Raw genomic sequence first — 21,042 nt, 5'->3', positions numbered from 1 at the left:
TGGGGAGCAGAGCTTGCCACCTCCACCATCAGAACATCGAACTAAGCGCCGTCACGATCCCGCGACTCCACCGGCTCCTCCAGCGGCCCCGAGTGCTCCGCCAGCCCCTCCCGTAGCTTCGAGTGCTCGGAGTGTGAAGAGGACTATGGACGCTGCTGCCGAACCCACGGACCAGTCGTCCAAGGTGGCCAAACCTAGCGGGCCCAAGCCTCGGAAAGCTTTGCCTCGGATGAGGATCGCTGTTCTAGTCGCCTCAGCGTAAGTGTCTTGCTCTCCCATCATCCTTCAGTATCTGATTGAACTCATGCTTATCTGTCGAGTGGATTTCACTCAACAGAGCTGCTACCTCCGCCGCCTCTCTGCCGCACCAGGACGATGATCCCATGGACACGGATAACGCTGCCACATCCCAGCAAGGTATGTTGTCACGACTCTGAGAGTTTGGATTTATTGTTTCGCGAGTGCTGCCTTTAATCTTGCCCTTTTTCTGTAATTTCATGTTGTTCAGTCGGGTTTCCTTCGGAGGTGATTCATCTGGAGGACGACGACCAAAGGGGGTCAGGGCCAGCTTTAGCGCCTGTCCTTGAGGTTGTCCCATCTGAAGCTGCTCCCACCACGGTCGTGCTGCCGATCGAGACGATGCCGCCGACTGAGACTGTGCCCCTCGCGGCGGAACCGACTGGAGCGGAGCTTGGGATGCCCAAGGAGTCTTCTGCTGCACCGGGTCCATCAACCGTTCAGTATGACGCCCGACATCTCCAGGAAGACCAGGTGGGGGCCGCCAAGGACGCCATGGTGCAGGTGGAGTTGATGGCGGGAGATGCCAAGGGAGCGTACGACTCCATCGCATCTTTGTACAAGAGAAGCTTGGAGCTCCGGGACGATATCCGAGTAAGTGCGCTAGTAAGTGTTTACTTTCCTCTTGTCACCCACTAGGGGTTTCAGTGATAGACTCGGATACAGTAGGATGATTTTGCAGTGGGTTTACTCCGAGTGAACCCAGTGGGTGTAGTCCCCGAGACTTCTGTCGAGTGCTTGCACCGACAGTTGTCTTTAGATGCATTTTCTGTGACCTGAGCGGATCAGAGCTGATCTGCCCGAATGGTTCCAGTGGGGGCACTCCGAGTGCACCCACTGGGTGTAGTCCCCGAGAGTAGTGTTACTCAGGCCGGGTAATAGTAGTGTCATAGATTTGTGTGTTTGTCATGCAGCTCAATAGGGCCGGCCTGTTCGAGCTTCATGCCAGTGGGGTCACTCTTAGTGAACCCACTGGGTGTAGTCCCCGAGACCGCTGTCGATTGCTTGCATCGGCAGGGGTCTGAAGAACTTTGAGCTTTGTTTGTTTTCCTTGTTGAATGTGTCTGATCTTCCCTTTGCGCTGATTTGGCACAAGACTTGCAAAATGGATCCGCATACAATGCTCTGAAGGCTGAAAAGATTCAGCTTGCTGCGGAATTGGAGGCGGATGTGAATGACTTGGCTGGTGTGAAGGGGGCTTTTGCTGACCGAGAGAATTCTTTGGAGGAGTCCCGGGAGACCAACAAGGCATTGGTGGCCGAAATTGAGAAAATGGGCAGGCAAAGAACTGAACGGATGGGTCAGCTGAAGTTGATGAACAATCGGTGCATGGCGCAGGAGAAGTACGTCATCGACTGGGCAAGGAAGATGATTGCACTGCTTGGTGGTAAGCTTTTTGCCGAGTGCTTCTTGTCTTTGGAGTTTATTCTGCGCTTACTTTCTGCTTGTCTTTTCTTGGCAGATTTTTGTCTGGACGCTGAGGCTGAAGCAACCGACATTGAACGATCAGTTGTTCCGAACGTTCCACTCGGCGACGAAGCCAACTGGGACATGCTCCGAGCGCATATTCGCCTTGGTAGAGTGGGACCTTTCATTGGCCGCCTGAGAGAAGTCATCGGCCGGATCGACAAGGAGCTGTGGCCCGAAGACGATTCCCGGCAAGAAATAGAAGGGTTGATGACTCGGCTGGAGGATGTCCCGAACAGAGTGCATGCATGGAAGAAGTCTGCCGCTTGTTGTGGTGCGTACGTGGCGCTATCGCTGGTCCGAGTGCATTGCAAGGAAGCTCGCGAAGAAAAGCTGAAGGCGTTGCAGGTCGCCAACACCAAGAAGCTTCGATTCGAAGATTTCATGGAGATCTTCCTCGACACAACCACTCGCATCACAGACGGGATCGACCTTGACACTTTTGTGGAGCCTGCCAGTCCTGGTGATACTTGAAAACTTTACCTCGGTATGCCGAGTGGTATCTGTATCAAACTTTGGCCACTGCTGTTGGCCGTCACATTCGTGGTTCGGTGTGGATAAGCTTGATCCACACCGAGCCGACTGATCATAGATCCAACTTTGAATTTGAATCAAATATTTTGCTCTACTTTCGCCAAAAAAAATTTGACACGATTTTGGCTCGTGGTTTTTGTTTGGCGTTTCTTGGTGAAGCCAATGGCAAACATGAGGAAGCTTCTTACTTAGGCGACTCTGAGTCGCAGCTAAGTCCCCGAGTGTGATTTTTCGTGCGCACTCGGAGTGAGTTGATACTCATGTAGTTGTCAGTTGTCTTCACATCCACACGAGCCTCAATGAGGGTCTGCTAAGCCTCCGAGTGGATCTCGAGGATACACACGAAGGAAGCTTTTTAACTTAGGCGATTCAAGATCGCAGCTAAGTCCCCGAGTGCGGCTTTTGGTGCACACTCGGAGCGAGTTTTTACTTAGGCGATTCTGGGTCGCAGCTAAGTCTCCGAGTGCGGCTTTTGGTGCGCACTCGGAGCGAGTTTGTACTTCGGTGATTTTGGGTTGCAGCTAAGTCTCCGAGTGCGGCTTTTGGTGCGCACTCGGAGCGAGTTTTTACTTAGGCGATTCTGGGTCGCAGCTAAGTCTCCGAGTGCGGCTTTTGGTGCGCACTCGGAGCGAGTTTTTACTGAGGCGATTCTGGATCGCAGCTAAGTCCTCGAGTGCGGCTGTAAGCTCGCACTCGGAGTGAGTTGTTACTCATGTAGTTGTGAGTTGTCTTCACATCCACATGAGCCTCAATGAGGGTCTGCTAAGCCTCCGAGTGGATCTTGAGGATACGCTCGAAGGAAGCTTTTTTACTTAGGCGATTCTGGATCGCAGCTAAGTCTTTGAGTGCGGTTGTAAGCTTGCACTTGGAGCGAGTTGTTACTCATGTAGTTGTTAGTTGTCTTCACATCCACATGAGTCTCAATGAGGGTCTGCTAATCCTCCAAGTGGATCTCGAGGATACGCTCGAAGGAAGCTTTTTTACTTAGGCGATTCTGGATCACAGCTAAGTCCCCGAGTGCGGCTTTTAGTGCGCACTCGGAGCGAGTTTTGTACTTAAGCGATTTTGAATCGCAGCTAAGTCCCCGAGTGCGGCTGTTAGTGCACACTCGGAGCGAGTTTGTACTTAGGCGATTCTGGGTCGCAGCTAAGTCCCCGAGTGCGGCTTTTGGTGCGCACTCAGAGCGAGTTTGTACTTAGGCGATTCTGGGTCGCAGCTAAGTCCCCGAGTGCGGCTGTTAGTGCACACACGGAGCGAGTTTGTACTTAGGCGATTCTGGGTCGCAGCTAAGTCCCCGAGTGCGGCTTTTGGTGTGCACTCGGAGCGAGTTTGTTCTTAGGCGATTCTGGGTCGCAGCTAAGTCTCCGAGTGCGACTTTTAGTGCACACTCGGAGAGAGTTTGTACTTAGGCGACTCTGGGTCGCAGCTAAGTCCCCGAGTGCGACTTTTAGTGCGCACTCGGAGAGAATTTTTTAGACCGGAGTCTTCAAACGTGGAAGAATTTTGAACCTGCAAGAAATCAATCTGCTTTGTATTACTTCAATGATACTTGTTCTTTACATTGTCCTCGTCGGCGGTCATGTGTAGAAGCGCTTCAGGAGATCTCCGTTCCACGCCCGTGGCTTGTCCGTTTCCATGTCGAGGCTGTAAAGTCGATACGCCCCATTGTTCAGCACCTTAGAGATGATGTAGGGTCCTTCTCAGGCGGGAGCCAACTTGTGTGGTCTCTGCTGATCCACTCGGAGCACCAGGTCGCCTGCTTGGAATGTGCGACTCCTGACGTGTCGCGCGTGAAATCGCCGCAGATCTTGTTGGTAAATTGTTGAGCGAGCCAGTGCCATCTCGCGCTCTTCTTCCAGAAGATCCACTCCGTCTTGCCTAGCTTGCTCTGCTTCAACTTCGGAGAAGAGTTCGACTCATGGAGAGTTGTGAAGCAAGTCACTCGGAAGGACCGCCTCCGCTCCATAAACAAGGAAGAACGGGGATCGCCCTGTAGATCTATTCGGAGTTGTGCGAAGGCCCCACAACACCGAAGGCAGTTCGGTGACCCATGCGCCGGCGGCTTGTCCAACTTCTCGCAGGAGTCGAGGCTTCAACCCTTGAAGAATAAGCCCATTCGCCCGCTCTGCTTGCCCGTTTGTTTGGGGATGCACCACAGATGCGAAATCCACTCGGATACCTTGGCCTGTGCAAAAACCTTTGAATCTGTCCGAGTCAAAGTTTGTGCCATTGTCGGTGATTATGCTGTGCGGAACCCCGAATCTGGCGATGATGTCTCTGACAAATTTGATGGCCGTAAGGGCGTCGAGCTTCTTGATGGGCTTGGCTTCAATCCACTTGGTGAACTTGTCGATTGCTACCAACAGATGAGTGAATCCCCCTTGGCCTGTTCTGAATGGTCCGGCTGTATCTAATCCCCACACTGCGGACGGCCAAACGAGAGGGATTGTCTTCAGCGCAGATGTTGACTTGTGGGACTTGTTCGAATAGAACTGACAGCCTTCACATCGGTCGACCATATCTTTTGCCATTTCATTCGCCTGCAACCAGAAGAAACCAGCTCTGAATGCTTTGGCGACGATTGCTCTTGAGGAAGCATGATGGCCGCAGGTTCCCGAGTGAATTTCTTCCAGGATTAACTGTCCCTCCTCAGGGGAGATGCACCGTTGAAGGACACCTAAAACACTTTCCTTGTACAACTGGCCATCAATGACGGTGAAGGACTTCGACCTGCGGACGATCTGCCTAGCTTGGACTTCGTCTCCTGGTAATTCTTGCCTCAGGATGTACGCAATGAACGGCACAGTCCAATCGGGGATGAGAGCAAGAATCTCCATGATCAAATCAACCACAACAGGGACCTCGACTTCAGTTGGATCTGTTGACCTCTTCGGTTGTACTGGTTCTTCTGTGAAAGGATCTTCTTTCACCGAAGGGAGATGTAGGTGCTCGAGGCAGACATCACTCGGGACTGGTCTCCGAGTGGATCCGAGTTTTGCCAACTCATCAGCTGCTTGGTTTTTCAGTCGGGGAACATGGTGAAGTTCCAGACCTTCAAACTTCTTCTCGAGCTTCCTTACTGCGTTGCAGTATGCGGTCATGGTGGGGTTCCTTACATCCCATTCTTTCATCACTTGATTAACCACCAGATCTGAATCGCCATAGACCATCAGGCGACGGACGCCGAGTGTGATGGCCATGCGCAATCCATAAAGGAGAGCTTCGTACTCTGCCTCATTGTTGGAAGAATCGAAATGTATCTGCAACACATACTTGAGTTTATCACCTTTTGGCGATACGATCACTACGCCAGCGCCGGAGCCATTCAACATCTTGGACCCATCGAAGAACATGGTCCAATGAGCCGAGTAGATGTGAGTCGGTTGCTGTTGTTCTACCCATTCTGCTATGAAGTCAGCCAGAGCTTGAGACTTTATAGCCTTCTTGGCTTCGAACTTGATGTCGCAGTATAACATCTCCATTGCCCACTTCGCCACTCGGCTTGATGCGTCCCGATTGTGGAGGATTTCCGACAACGGAGCATCAGAAATGACAGACATCGAGTGGTCTTGGAAATAATGAGCCACCTTCTTTGCAGTCATGTATATCCCATAAATAAGCTTTTGATAATGGGGATACCTCTGCTTGGAAGGAGTGAGGACTTCGGAGACATAATATACTGGCCGCTGAACCTTGTACGCTCTGCCTTCTTCTTCACGTTCGACTGTGAGAACAGTGCTGACGACTTGATTTGTAGCCGCGATGTATAGAACAAGGGGTTCTTTGCTGAGCAGGGCAGTAAGAACCGACTGGGTGGAAATCAGGGCTTTGAGGTCGTCGAATGCAATTTGGGCTTCGTCTGTCCACTCGAAGGTATCTGATTTCTTCATGAGTCGGTACAGAGGTAGCGCCTTCTCGCCGAGTCGAGCGATAAACCTGTTCAAAGCCGCTAGGCAACCTGTGAGCCTTTGAACATCATGTATTCTGACCGGCCGCTCCATTCGGATGATGGTCCCGATCTTTTCGGGGTTGACATCGATCCCCCGTTCGGAAACGAAGAAACCGAGTAACTTTCCGCTGGGAACACCGAATGAACACTTGGCAGGGTTGAGCTTGATATCGTACCGACGAAGGTTGGCGAATGTTTCTGCCAAGTCAGTCAGTAGGTCGGAACCTTTGCGTGACTTGACTACGATATCATCCATATATGCCTCCACATTTCGACCGATCTGGTCAAGGAGGCATTTTTGGATCATGCGCATGAAAGTTGCTCCTGCATTCTTCAAACCGAATGGCATAGTGATGTAGCAGAAACACCCGAATGGGGTGATGAAGGCTGTTTTTAATTCATCCGGACCATACAGACGGATCTGATGATAGCCCGAATAGGCATCAAGGAATGATAAACGCTCGCAACCCGCAGTCGAATCAACAATTTGATCAGTGCGGGGGAGCGGGAAATGATCTTTCGGGCAGACCTTATTGAGATGCTTGAAGTCGATGCACATAGGAGAGACTTGTCCTTCTTGGGCACCATGACAACATTGGCAAGCCACTCGGAGTGGTGTACCTCGCGAATGAAGTTGGTTGCCAAAAGTTTAGCCACCTCCTCTCCGATTGCCTCCCTTTTGTGCGTGGCGGACCGACGCATGCGTTCTCGGACGGGCCGAGCAGCACAATCCACATGCAGTCGGAGCTCAGCCAACTCCCTGGGTACACCGGGCATGTCAGCGGGCTTCCACGCAAAAATGTCCCAGTTCTCACGGAGGAATTGGATGAGCTCGGCTTCCTATTTTGGATCAAGGGTGGTGGAGATGTTCGTTGGGGCAGCGGCGTCATTCGTCGGGTGGATGTTGACTTTCTTCGTGTCTCCCTCCGACTGGAATGCGGACTCCGAAGCTGGCTTTTTCGAACGCATCAAGTCAGCGGGGTCGGCTGTCTTCTTGTACTCATCCAGCTCTAGGATAGCCATCTGCTGATCGGCAATCCACAATCCCTGCTGCAGACACTCCTCGGCCCGCTGTCGATTGCCTGTGACCGTGATCACACCTTTGGGACCCGACATCTTCAGCTTCAAATACACGTAACATGGACGGGCCATGAAACGCGCATACGCCGGACGGCCCAGAATTGCATGGTATGCACTCTGGAAGTCCACCACCTCGAATGTCAGCTTTTCCTTGCGGAAGTTCTTGTCGGAGCCGAAAACGACGTCCAACGCGATCTGGCCGAGTGACTTGGCCTTTCGTCCTGGGACAACTCCGTGGAACTGCATGTTGGTCTCGCTAAGTTTGGACATCGGAATGCCCATCCCCTTGAGAGTGTCGGCGTACATGATGTTCAAGCCGCTGCCGCCGTCCATGAGGATTTTGCGCAGTCGGACTCCTTCCACCACCGGGTCGACGACCAGAGCTTGCCTCCCTGGGGTGGGCACGTGTGCTGGATGATCCGACTGATCGAAGGTGATCGCAGTCTGAGACCATTTGAGGAACGTGGGGTTGGTTGGGGTTGCCATGTTCACCTCCCTGTTCACCAGCTTCAATCGACTCTTGCTTTCCACGTGAGCAAAAATGATCAATGTTGCATGGACTTGGGGGAATGGATCCTCCTTGTCCTCATCATCCTGATCGTTGTCCTTTTCACTCGGCTGTCCTTCGCCGAAACCTTGGATCAGGAGGCGACATTGCCGAGTGGTGTGCTTCGGGAATATGGCGTTGCCTTCTTCGTCCATCTTCGTGTGGATTGGACATGGCTGATCCAGGATGGAATTCCCGAACTGTTTCTTCTTGGGGGTGTACTGAGCTTTCCCGTTGCCCTTGAACTTGGCATTGGTAACGGCTGCTTCCTCTGTGTGCGGAGTGGACGGAGCTTTCTGCTTCTGCTTCCGATTGTTGTTCCCATCTCCATCGGCGACTGCCATATGCTTGCCGCTACGTATGTGGTCCTCTTCTTCGCCATTTGCATAGCGTGCGGCTATCTCCATCATCTTGCTCATGGAGATGTCGCCTGTCCGACCGAACTTCAGGTACAGATCTCTGTACCGCACGCCTGCCTTGAAGGCGCAGACTGCTTGGTGCTCTGTAACGTTCTCCACCGTGTGGTAGAGGGTCGTCCAGCGCTGGATGAAATCGCGCAGGGGTTCATTCTGCTTCTAGACACACTGCTGGAGCTCCACGAGACCAGCAGGGCGTTTGCACGTGCCCTCGAAGGTCCTGATGAAGACTCAAGACAGATCTGCCCAGCTATAGATGCTCGATGGAGCCAACTGGTTCAGCCACGCTCGTGCTGAGCCGTCGAGCATCACGGGGAGATGATTCATGGCGACCTGGTCATCTCCGCCACCGATCTGGACCGCCACTCGGTAGTCGTCCAACCATGTTTCTGGCTTGGACTCTCCTGTGAACTTGCTGATCCCCGTCGTCAATCGAAAGTTGGGAGGGATGTCAGCTGAACGGATGACCCGACTGAAGCACTCGGGACCAGAGACAATGGTCCTGTTACCACTCGGACGGTCTCTATCGTGACCATCACGGTGGGCTCGACTCCTGTCGACCTTCCTCTGGGCGATGTACCCTCTTGCGTCGGGCCTTGGATCATACGCGTCACCGACTGAACGCCGATCATCGTGATGTCGGGGCCCGTAAGGCCCACCCCGCGGAGGGGTGCGTGAACGGCGACGATCTACGAGATTCATGGAACGGCTGCCCCCTCTGCGTCGCTGATGAGAGTCGGGGCTAAAAACTGACCGATGCGTGTTCACGTGAACAGAACTGTTGTGGATCCTATTGTGCGACTGGGAGACCGCCGAATTCAGCTGCTGCGCCGTGTGCAACAGGGCACGGATCTGCTCGATCCCTCTACCAGACTCTGAATCAGTCGGCTGGAGGGAATCGGCTATCTTGGCAGCGGCAGCCAGGTTGAGGACGGGTGTGCGGAACACCTCGACGTTGCTCTGGCGAGTGCGCCGATTGGCAGAACGGCGGTGTTGACGACGAGCGCCGGATGATTCGCCGACCTCATGCTCGTTCCGACCAGTTCGGAGGGAACTTTCATGGGAATCAGCCATGAGAACTTCGGCTGCAGGCCCACGACCCAAGTACTCGGAAGGTAACTCAGTCGGAACTGAGTCCAAGCACTGGGACGGTGGCGCGACCACAACCGACTCGAGGACCGCCACTTGAGAAGACGCGTTCTGTCGCGCCTGGGCGTGTCACACCCAACGCTGGAGCCACGGACGGCGGGACCGCTTGTTGCGGCGCGTGACGGGGGCGAAGATCGACAATGGGGCCGATTGCTGGAGAAGAAGGACGCCGCGGGCACCGGCACGGGAGTGCGAAGCCTCGCGACTAGGGAGCGCTTCGACGTCGAGAGGCGCATCCCGAAGCCATGCCGAATCGTCAACGATGAAGGAGAGCGTGCCGAAGAGGATCTCATGACGCATGCACAAATCTCCGCCGAACGACATAATGAAAAGATGAAGTTGCAAACTCACCGGAAGTCGCTTAGACGCCTGCCCCACGGTGGGCGCCAACTGTCGTGGGTATAAGTGTGACAGTAGATGTGTAGGGTACGAAAGGATGGGCAGAGCCTTAGCTATGGTGAGGTTGTATGAGTTCAGGCCCCTCTATGGTGGAGGTAAAAGCCCTACGTCTCAGTGCTCTTGGGAGCTTAGTGTCGAGTGGAATATCAGATTACAGTAAATGCCAACCCCTGCACCAGTGGGGAAGGGCGGCTTATATAGAGTGCGCTGCCCTCCACAACGGCCCGGTGGACAGGGGTGGAATAGTGGTGAATAAATGCCTACGTTACAGGTAACGTATGCCTTAAATGCTAATAATGGTGTATGAAAATGTATGACCGTTGCCCTCCTGGGAGGTTACGATGTACAGAGTGGAATTCAGTCGGTACGTTAAATACGCTCCGAATGCTTGTCACCGACTGGATGATGGGGGAGTCCTTAGTTCAGTCGGAACTGTCTAAGGGACTTGTCCTCTATGAAGGGTAGTCCTTGGGTAGGACCTATAGGGCATGCCTATGACCCTACCCTGGGACCATAACCCCATCAGAGACCAAGTGTGAAATTTTACTAGATTGAGTTCTCAGTTAAAAAATATTTTATGATCTCAACCAATCTCCCACTTCTTGCATGCAAACACCATTTGGAGACATTCGAGTCACGGACAACGAGAGCTCTTGCACCCTTATGTTCTTACTTTGCTAAACTCAATACTAGATATAGACTCTTCCTTGTTATTGTCTTGACTTGAATTGCATATCTCACTTGCTTTACTTTGAAGTTCTTATATGTGTGTTAGCATGTCATCACAGAAATTATTGTGTTATCATTTATCTACTCGAGGACGAGCAGAATTTAAGCTTGGGGATGTTGATACGTCCCAAACGTATCTATAATTTCTGCTTGTTCCATGATCTTTTGGGTGACATTGTTATATGTTTTGCTACACTTTTATATCATTTTACACATATTTGGACTAACCTACTAACTCAGTGCACCCAGTGCCAGTTTCTGTCTGCTGATGTCTATTTTGTAGGGGCTTTTACCCAATTTTTCGAAGCCCGAAAAATTCCAGGAAAAATATATAGAAAATCAGCGAAACAGAAGCTTCGAGATCACCGAAGATGGGCTAGAGGGGGCCACGGGCTACCCAAGACGACCTGCTAGCGTGGCCAGGCCCTAGGCCGCGCTAAGAGGCTGCCTGGGTGGGCCCCACCTTCTCCAGTGCCCTCCTTTGGCCTATATTTAGAGTCCCTAGAGGAAACCCTTCCACAACTTCTAGAATCGCAAATTTCTCCATCGTTCCGCCGTCGCAGTGCTTCCGAGATCGGGAGCGTTAGGAGACCTCTTCCCGGCACCTTGCCGGAGGTAGGATTGACCTTCGGAAGCTTCTCCACTGCCAAGGACGCTTCCCGGACATGCCGTGAATAGTCCTCCTTGGACCATGAGTCCATGACCAGTAGCTATGTGATGTCTTCTCTCCAATCTTGTGCTTCAACGGTTAGTCCTTGTGAGCTGCCCTACATGATCAAGGCATCTATGTAATTCTCTTGCTATTGCTATGCTCGGTTTGTTGGGATCTGATGGATTATGAGATTATGTTCAAATTGTTATGAGTTATATATTTGATTATCCTTTTATATTATGTTCTTTAGTGATTCATGCATGTTCTCCATTGTTATTTATTTCTTTGGCCGAGTAGTAGATTGTAACTCCAAGAGGGAGCATTATGCATGATTGTGGGTTCATGCCCCTCGATGTCTAGCTTGAGTGACAGAAACATGAGACTAGGGGATGTTCTGTTGCCACCAGGGAGAAAACAACGGTGCTTGTGACCATGGTTGCAAGGATTGTTTACCTTACGCATAGTTCGTTAATGCAGTTGTCTGTTGCTTTGAGTTTACACTTTGGGTGGGGCTCGCAACTTAATATCGGCAAGATGTTCTAGATAGATATCTCAAGGTGGATGATTAGTAAGTAGATGCGGATGAATAAACAGTCTACTTGTCTTGGCGTACTGCCCATTACTATTGAACCTCTAACTATCAAGTAGCATAATTAGCATCGCGATGCGCTCATAATTCTGTCAATTGCCCAACTGTGTTTTCTTTACCCCAAGCATAGTTGTTTATCGTATTTTGGGAGAGAGACATCACTAGTGAACATCATGTGACTCCGGTCCATATCACCATCATTGTTTAGACCTCCATCATTTACCACTTTCATTTACTTTTCTGTTGCAATCACTATTACTTTCCCGCTTGTGTTTTGATCCTTTGCAAACTACAAGGCCAGAGAGATTGACATCCTCTCTGTACTCGTTGGGAGCAAAGTTATTTGTTGTGTGTGCAGGTCCACATCTTCTGCTGACCAGGACAGAAGACACCTACTTGTTGGTCCTAGGAGTCCTCCTGGTTCGATAAACCTTACAGTTCCCGTGTGAGGGAAAACTTGCTGTTGGCTACATCTCAACCTTCCACTTGGGGTAACCAACAGGGTGCGAGAAGTATATACATCATCTCGTCATTAGCAACACGTCGTTTTATTTCCTGTTCAGCTTTGCAAGCAAGACGAAACAAACGATCCATAGGATAACACTTTTCATAATTTAGTATCTCGTGAATATCACGGTTTAATCATCCCAAAAATCTATTCATAAAATCTTCTTCACTTCTTCTAATGAGGAATGCAACAAGGTCGTTTGTAAATCATCATAATATTTTGTTACGGTGTCACTACCTTGTTTTAAATGTTGTAAATTTTTAATCATGTCACGAGTATAATAAGGCTGAACGAAAGTGTGTCTCATGGTAAGTTTCAAATCATCCCAAGTAGTAAGTATATAACCAGGGTATAACCGACAATATTCGCTCCACCAAACTAAAGCATAACCGGTGAAAGAACCAACCTCGACCTTAACTTTCTTATGTTCAGCAAAATTATGGGAAGCAAATATATCATTTATTTCAAATTCCCATTCAATATATAAACCATGTCTAAAATGGCCATTAAATGGTGGTATAGAAACATTAACTTGATCATGCGCATTTGGATCTCTATGCACCTCTCGTAACGGTTGGTTTGGTGGCACCTCTCCCATGATCGAAGAAACCCATGAATTGACAACTCCGAATCGTGTTATGACTAGTAGAACAGAAACAAAAATCCAAGAATATTGTTCCTATGAACTACTAGGATGTGGTGGTAAAACACTCACACTAAAGCAAATGTCAATGTCTTACAAGTTCTTGTCATGTAGCAGGTGGTGACCGGCAACCGACGGTGTCAATATCTCCGAAGATTGAGTAAAGCGATTACCAGGTAAACGTATGTATACACGGTGTAGAAATATGTGGAGCTAGGAAGGCTTAATATATGGTAGCAAAAGATTAGCAATAATGAATTTAGAGATGCAATGTTGAATAAATGCTCAACGACGGTACTATGCTGGTCCTAGGCTAGACCGTACTAGAGACGCGAGCCTAGAACACTAAAGGAGTCATGACATACCACAAGTATGAGCAATGGATGATATAAAGTAGCTCTAAATAGCAAGATATAAGTGAAGATCACAATGGCAGTAAAGATAGTGATGATAAATGACCGCGAAGCATGATATACCAAGATTCTCTTTGCAACTTTTCTCCAGAAAATATTATGTCAAATTTCTGATAATTTTTCTCAAGATTGCCACTTACCCAAACTTGTCAATCCAAAAATATCACTCAATTCCGATTTTGTATGAGGATATTGACAAACTATGTGCGCGACCTTCGGAAGGAAAAAAAATCCTATTTAGAAGCCGATTTGGAGGTGACAATAATGAACTAGCTTGATGAACTATTCATATGTAGCTCGTCGATAGCTCGAATTTGAGTACTCGTGGAGCCAAAACGAACTTTGTATGAGGAAGATACACCAGTTTTACTAAACACTACACAAAAGAGTTTCCAATCCGAATTCAGATACTGGATTGAGTCTAGATAGATCCGAAATTTGTTTTTTTTTCTTCTCTCTTTTTCTATCATTTTTTTACCTTTTTTCTTCTCTTTTCTTATCTTACTTTTTTTTTTCTCTTCTCTCCAACAGATGAGATAAGATGCAAATTGGATGAAGTGGAGATGCGAACGACCTCAAGTGTGATAATGACAATGACCTACGGGAACTGGTGGTGGTAATTGATGGATGGTGATGGGCGACAACGAAAGGGATGACGATGCAGAGGTGGTGTCACTAATGTGAATAGAACTCAAAACTCTAAAGTAACTAGACACTAGGACCAACAACTCGATACGTCGATGCAAACGATCATTCAACTATGCAAGCACTAAAAAGAAAATTGCAATGGCCCATACTGGCTTGGATAAAGGATGAATAGATCTAACTTTTTTTGTGTGGCTTTTTCTTTGGCAATAGGTAAGAATAATAAATCTAATCTAGGGATAAATGGAAATTCTCACCGAGCAATCTGGAAATCTGATACCACTTGATAGAGGTGAAGTTGTCCTTGTTTTCCGATGAGATGGTGGCTACCGTTTTTGGTGGAGTAGACGTTTACGATCCGACTACGAACGTGTGATGACGTCGCGCCTTAACAATCGCTAAACCAACTCCGAGAGATTATTGACCACACCGGAGCATGATAAAACTGACCACGAGGGTCTGTTTCCTGCACGCAAACGAAGAACAAGCAAGAAAATGAAATTGCAATGTGGATATTATGAATATAAGAGGAAAGACTTATTGATGAAAGCGGGGTTCTATGATGTCTTGGTCTGACTGTAGAACACAAACGAAGGACGTGGGAGGAACAATGGATGGCGGCCAAGGAGGTGGAAGGACGTCCCAAGGCAGCCTAAAACTAATCCTAGGTTGTACAAGGCCTTATTGGGGAACGTTGCATGGGAAACAAAAAAAAATCCTATGCACACGAAGACCTATCATGGTGATGATCATCTACGAGAGGGAGATCGGATCCACATACCCTTGTAGATCGCTAAGCGGGAAGCGTTAAGAAACGCGATTGATGTAGTGGAACGTCTTCACGATCCAAATCGCCACCGTTCCATGATCCTTCCCGACATAGCGCCGAACGGACGACACCTCCGCGTTTAGCACACGTACAACTCGACGATGATCTCCGCCTTCTTGATCCAACAAGAGGGGGCGGAGAGGTAGATGAGTTCTCCGGCAGCGCGACAGCGTGACGATGATGGTGGTGGATCTAGTCCAGCAGGGCTTTGCCTAAGCACCGCTGAAAACTAGATTAGAGGAGAGACGGATCTAAACAGGGGGCAACACGTGGCTGATTATTGTATCTCCAAAACCCTCAAAACCTCTAGTATATATAGGAGGAGAGGAGAGGAGGATGCCTTGGCCCCTCCTCCAAGGAGAGGCGTCGGCCGAACCAAAGGTGGAGTCCACCTCCTTGTGGGAAGGTGGACTACTTTGGGAGGACTCCTCCTTTCCCTTCCTTTTAAAAGTTCTTTGCCTTTTATCTCTTCTCCTAGCTGCATGGGACATCGAGAGGCTTTAGCCAGCCCACCAGGGGATGGTCCACCTCTTCTCACAACCCACACGGCTCTTGGGTCGTCACACCCCTCTGGGTGGTCCCCGGCACCCTCCCGGCACTCCCGGTACACTAGCGATGAGCCCGAAACTTTTCCGATGACCAAAACAAGACTTCCTATATATCGATCTTTACCTCAGACCATTCCAGAGCTCCTCGTGACATCCAGGATCTCATCCAGGATTCCGAACAACCTTCGGTCACCAACACCTATAACTCAACTATACCGAAACGTCACTGAACCCTAAGTGTGTAGACCCTACGGGTTCGAGAACTATGTAGACATGACCGAGACACTCTCCGATCAATATACAATAGTGGGACCTGATGGGGTTAGAGCCCTAGGGTAGGGTCATAGGCCTGACCTATAAGTCCTACCCAAGGACACCTCATTTTTAGCTTAAAGGTCACAAGATGCCTACCAACTGGATTAAGACAACCTCTTGTCCACTCGGTAGAAAACCACTCAAAAGATTATCTTATAGTCGACGACTGGATTCCACTCGGTGAAGACCAGAAGCCAGTCGACATAGAAGGCGAGAAGCCACCTCAGAGAGACTAATGGTCGTACGTTAGACTACTGTAGTTATTGTTATTTATGGCATACGTTACCTGTAACGTATGCATTTAATCTCACTTATTGCACCCTTGAAGGCTGGACACTTATGAGGGGCTGCGCACTCTATATAAGCCACCCCTCCCCTCTGGCACAAGGGTTCGCATTCTGTAACATCTATATTCCACTCGACACAAAAGCTCCAGAGCACTGAGACTTAGGGCTGTTACCTCCACCGCACAGGGGCCTGAACTCATACAACCTTGCCGTAGCTAGGACTCTGCCCTCTAGTTTCATACCCTACTCATCTAGTGTCAGGCTTATACCCACGAGAGTTGGCGACCACCGTGGGGCAGGTGTCTAGGCGACTTCTAGCAAGTTTGCGTTTTTTCTCCTTCACCATGTCTTCGGCGGCGATTTGTGCTTGGGTCACGAGATCATTTTCGGCACACTCATTTTTGTCGCCGACGATTCGGCATGGCTTCGGGAGGCACCTCTTGACTCGAGGCGCTTCCAGTTCACAGAGCAACGTTCTTCCGCGCTAGTTCCTGCGGACTTCTTCTTCGCCAACCATCGACTCTGCCGTCGACTGTGCTCCCCATCGTGCGTCACAACAAGCGATCCGGTCGCTCGCGGCTCTAGCGCTGGGTGCGTCATGCACTCGCGCGTCAAGCGTCTTTGCCGCAGGTGGCGGCCATCGAACCTGCTACACCTGCGTGTGCTACCTCCCACTCGGTGTTAGATCCGTCTAGCTCTTCTTCCGAGTGCAAGAGCTGCAGCCCTGTGGCAGAGATCTTCATGGCCGGTTCAAACGAGAGCCCACCAAGGACCAATAGGGACAATCGGGAAACCGGAGATACTTCGGGTGCGCGTCATCATCTGCGCCCTCCAGCGTCCGGTCGGCGTTCTCATCATAACAATATCGAGGTATTCCGCACGCTCGTCCTCAACTTGGTCGCGGCCGCAAGGATTGCAGACTCCATCCAGCCATCAAATTCAAAAGCAGGCAGAGGTTTGGAGCAGATCCGTGCCCTGTTACACGCGGCGCAACAGCAGAATTCCGCTGTTTCTCAGTCTTACAACAGATTGCACATCAATTCCGTCCGAGCAGACACTGTTCGGTCGGTTTACAGCCCGGGTTCTCCCCAGCATCGCAGAAGAGGAGATCGCCGAGAAGATCGATATAGAGACCAGGGGCGGAATCCGCTTCCCCCCGGTTCAATTGCGAAGATCGCCATCGCTCGCGCTCTCCTCCGCGGAGTGGTTTGTACGCGCCCCGACGCAACGACGAAAGGCGATCGGTGGGCCATGAACGCGACCAAAGGCGTGATGTAAGGGACTATCTCACTCAGAAGAGGGTTGATAGAGGCCGAGCCCACCGTGACGGATACGACGGTGATCGTCTGAGTGGAAGTGGCTATGTCATCTCCGACCCCGAGTGTTTCAGCCGAGCAATCCGCTCCGCTGATATTTCCCCCAACTTCAGGTTGGCGGCCGGAATAAGCAAGTTCACCGGTGAATCCAAGCCAGAAACATGGCTAGATGATTACCGAGTGGAAGTCATGATAGGCGGCGACAATGACAACGTCGCAATGAAGCACTTGCCCCTAATGCTGGATGGTTCGGCCCGTGCTTGTCCGAATCAACTAGCTCCTTCAAGCATATACTGCTGGGCAGATTTGGCCCGAATGTTCATGAAGACCTTCGAGGGCACCTGCAAGCGCCCTGCTTGTCTCTCCGAGCTACAACATTGTATCCAGAAACCGAGTGAGTCTTTGCATGATTTCATCCATCGCTGGACCACTCTCCACCACACGGTGGAAAATGGCACCGAGCATGAGGCAGTGTGCGCTTTCAAAGCAAGCATGAGGTACTGAGAGCTATACTTGAACTTCGGTCGGACAGAAGACATGTCCATGAGCAAGATGATGGTGTTGGGTAACGTTGCGTGGGAAACAAAAAAAAAATTCTACGCACATGAAGACCTATCTTGGTGATGTTCATCTACAAGAGGGAGATTGGATCCACATACCCTTGTAGATCGATAAGCGGAAGCGTTAATAAACGCGGTTGATGTAGTGGTACGTCTTCATGATCCGTCCAATGATCCATCCCACGAACCGTCTCGCGATCCATCCCACGATCCGTCCCGATCAAGTGCCGAATGGACGGCACCTCCGCATTCCACACACGTACAACTCGATGACGATCTCCGCCTTCTTGATCCAGCAAGAGGGGCGTGGAACTAGATGAGTTCTCCGGCATGCGATGTTCATGCTCAACGCAAACACCAAATAGCAATTATTTAGGTTTAACACCAATCCCAATGGTAGAGGGAGCGTGCGATGTTTGATCACATCAACCTAGGAATTACTTCCAACACACATCGTCACCTCACCCTTGCTAGTATCCTTTTAATCCGTAGCTATAACTTCGAGTTACTAACACTTAGCAACTGAACCGGTATCTAATACCCTGGTGCTACTAGGAATACTAGGAAGGTACACATCAATATCATCTATATCAAATATACTTCTGTCGACTTTGCCAGCCTTCTCATCTACCAAGTATCTAGGGTAGTTCCGCCTCAATGACTGTTCCCCTCATAACAGAAGCACTTAGTCTAGGGTTTGGGTTTAACCTTGGGTCTCTTCTTTAGAGCAGCAACTGGTTTGCCGTTTCATGAAGTACCCCTTCTAGCTCTTGCCCTTCTTGAAACTAGTGGTTTTACTAACCATCAACAATTGATGCTCCTACTTGATTTCTACTATCACATTGTCAAACATTGCGAATCGCTCAAGGATCATCATATATATCCTTGATATGTTTATAGTTCATCACGAAGCTCTAGTAGCTTGGTGGCAGTGACTTTGGAGAACCATCACTATCTCATCTGGAAGATCAACTCCCACTTGATTCAAGCGACTGTTGCACTTGAACAATCTGAGCACATGCTCAATGATTGAGCTTTTATCCTTTACTTTGTAGACAGAGAATCTTGCCGGAGGTCTCATACCTCTCAACAAGGGCACGAGCATGAAATCCCAATTTCATCTCTTATAACATCTCATATGTTCCATGACGGTTAAAAACGTCTTCAATGCCGCAATTCTAAGTCGTTAAGTATTACACACTGAACTATCACGTAGTCATCAAAAACGTGTATGTCAGATGTTCGCAACATCCACGGACGATGCTCAGGTGCAGCACACCGAGCGGTGCATTAAGGACATAAGCCTGCTACGCAGCAATGAGGACAATCCTCAGTTCAAGGACTCGGTCCGCAAAGTTGCTACTATCATCTTTCAACTAAATTTTCTCTAGGAACATATAAAAACAGTAGAGCTACAACGCAAACTACAACATAATTTTCAAAGACCTTTTGACTATGTTCATGATAATTAGTTCAATTAATCATATTACTTAAGAACTCCCACTCAAATAGACATCCCTCTAGTCATTCGAGTGGCGCATGATCCAAATCCATTTAACTAAAGTCCGATCATCACGTGAGTTGAGTATAGTTTCAGTGGTGAACATCTCCATGTTTATCATATCAACTATATGATTCATGCTCGATCTTTCGGTCTCTTGTGTTCCAAGGCCATGTCTGTACATGCTAGGCTTGTCAAGTTTAACCCGAGTGTTCCGCGTGTGCATTTTTTTGCACCCGTTGTATGGGAAAGTTGAGTCTATCACACCCGATCATCACGTGGTGTCTCGAAACGACGAACTGTCTCAACGGTGCACAGTCGGGGAGAATGCAATTTTATCTTGAAATTTAAGCGAGGGATCACCTTATAATGCTACTATCGTTCTAAAAAAATAAGGTGCATAAAAGGATTAACATCACATGCAATTCATAAGTGAGATGATATGGCCAAGATCTTGTGCTTCTTGATTTCCATCACCAAAGCATCGACTTGATCTTCATCGTCACCGGCGCCCCACCATGATCTCCATCATCGTGCCGCCATCGAGGTTGGCATGCTATCTATGCTATTACTACTAAAGCTACAACCTATTAATATAGTAAACGCATCTCCAAACACAAACGTTAGTTTAAAGACAACCCTATGGCTCCTGTCGGTTGCCGTAGCATCGACGTGCAAGTCGATATTTAACTATTACAACATGATCATCTCATACATCCAATATATTACATCATGTCTTTGGCCATATCACATCACATGCATACCCTATAAAAACAAGTTAGACGTCCTCTAATTTCTTGTTGCATGTTTTACGTGGCTGCTATGGGTATCTAGTATGATCGCATCTTAGTTACGCAAAACCACAACGGAGATGTGCAAACTGCTATTTAACCTCTCTCCAAGGACCGCCTCGGTCAAATCCAATTCAACTAAAGGTTAATAAACAGACACCCGCCAGTTATCGTTATGCAACAAGTTGCATGTTAGTTGATGAAACCGGTCTCTCGTAAGCGTGCGAGTAAGGTTGGTACAGGCCGCTTCAATCCAACAATACCGCCGAATCGAGAAAAGACTAAGGAGGGCAGCAAATCGAATATCAACGCCCACAAAACTTTTGTGTTCTACTCGAGATTACATCTACGCATGAACCTAGCTCATGATTCCACTCTTGGGTAACGTTGCTTGGGAAACAAAAATTTTCCTACGCACACGAAGACCTATCATGGTGATGTTCATCTACAAGAGGGAGAATGGATCCACATACCCTTATTGATCGATAAGCGGAAGCGTTAATAAACGCGGTTGATGTAGTGGTATGTCTTCACGATCCGTCCCACGAACTGTCTAGCAATCCATCCCACGATCCGTTCTAATCAAGTGTCGAACGGACGGCACCTCCGCGTTCCACACACGTACAGCTCGACGACGATCTCCGCCTTCTTGATCCAGCAAGAGGGGCAGGGAAGTAGACGAGTTCTCCGGCAGCGTGACGGCACGCCGGTGATGGTGATGATCTATTCCTGCAGGGCTCCGCCCGAGCTCCGTAGAAAACCGATCTAGAGGAAGAACTATGATCTAGAGGAGAGGGCAACACGTGGCAAAGTTGTGTCTCAAAAGCCCTAAACCTCTAGTATATATAGGAGGAGTGGGGAGGCAGCCTTGGTGCGCC

This window comes from Hordeum vulgare, chromosome 6H (genome assembly GCF_904849725.1).
Source record: "Hordeum vulgare subsp. vulgare chromosome 6H, MorexV3_pseudomolecules_assembly, whole genome shotgun sequence".
Classification (NCBI taxonomy): Eukaryota; Viridiplantae; Streptophyta; class Magnoliopsida; order Poales; family Poaceae; genus Hordeum; species Hordeum vulgare.
This window is presented reverse-complemented; position numbering follows the sequence as displayed.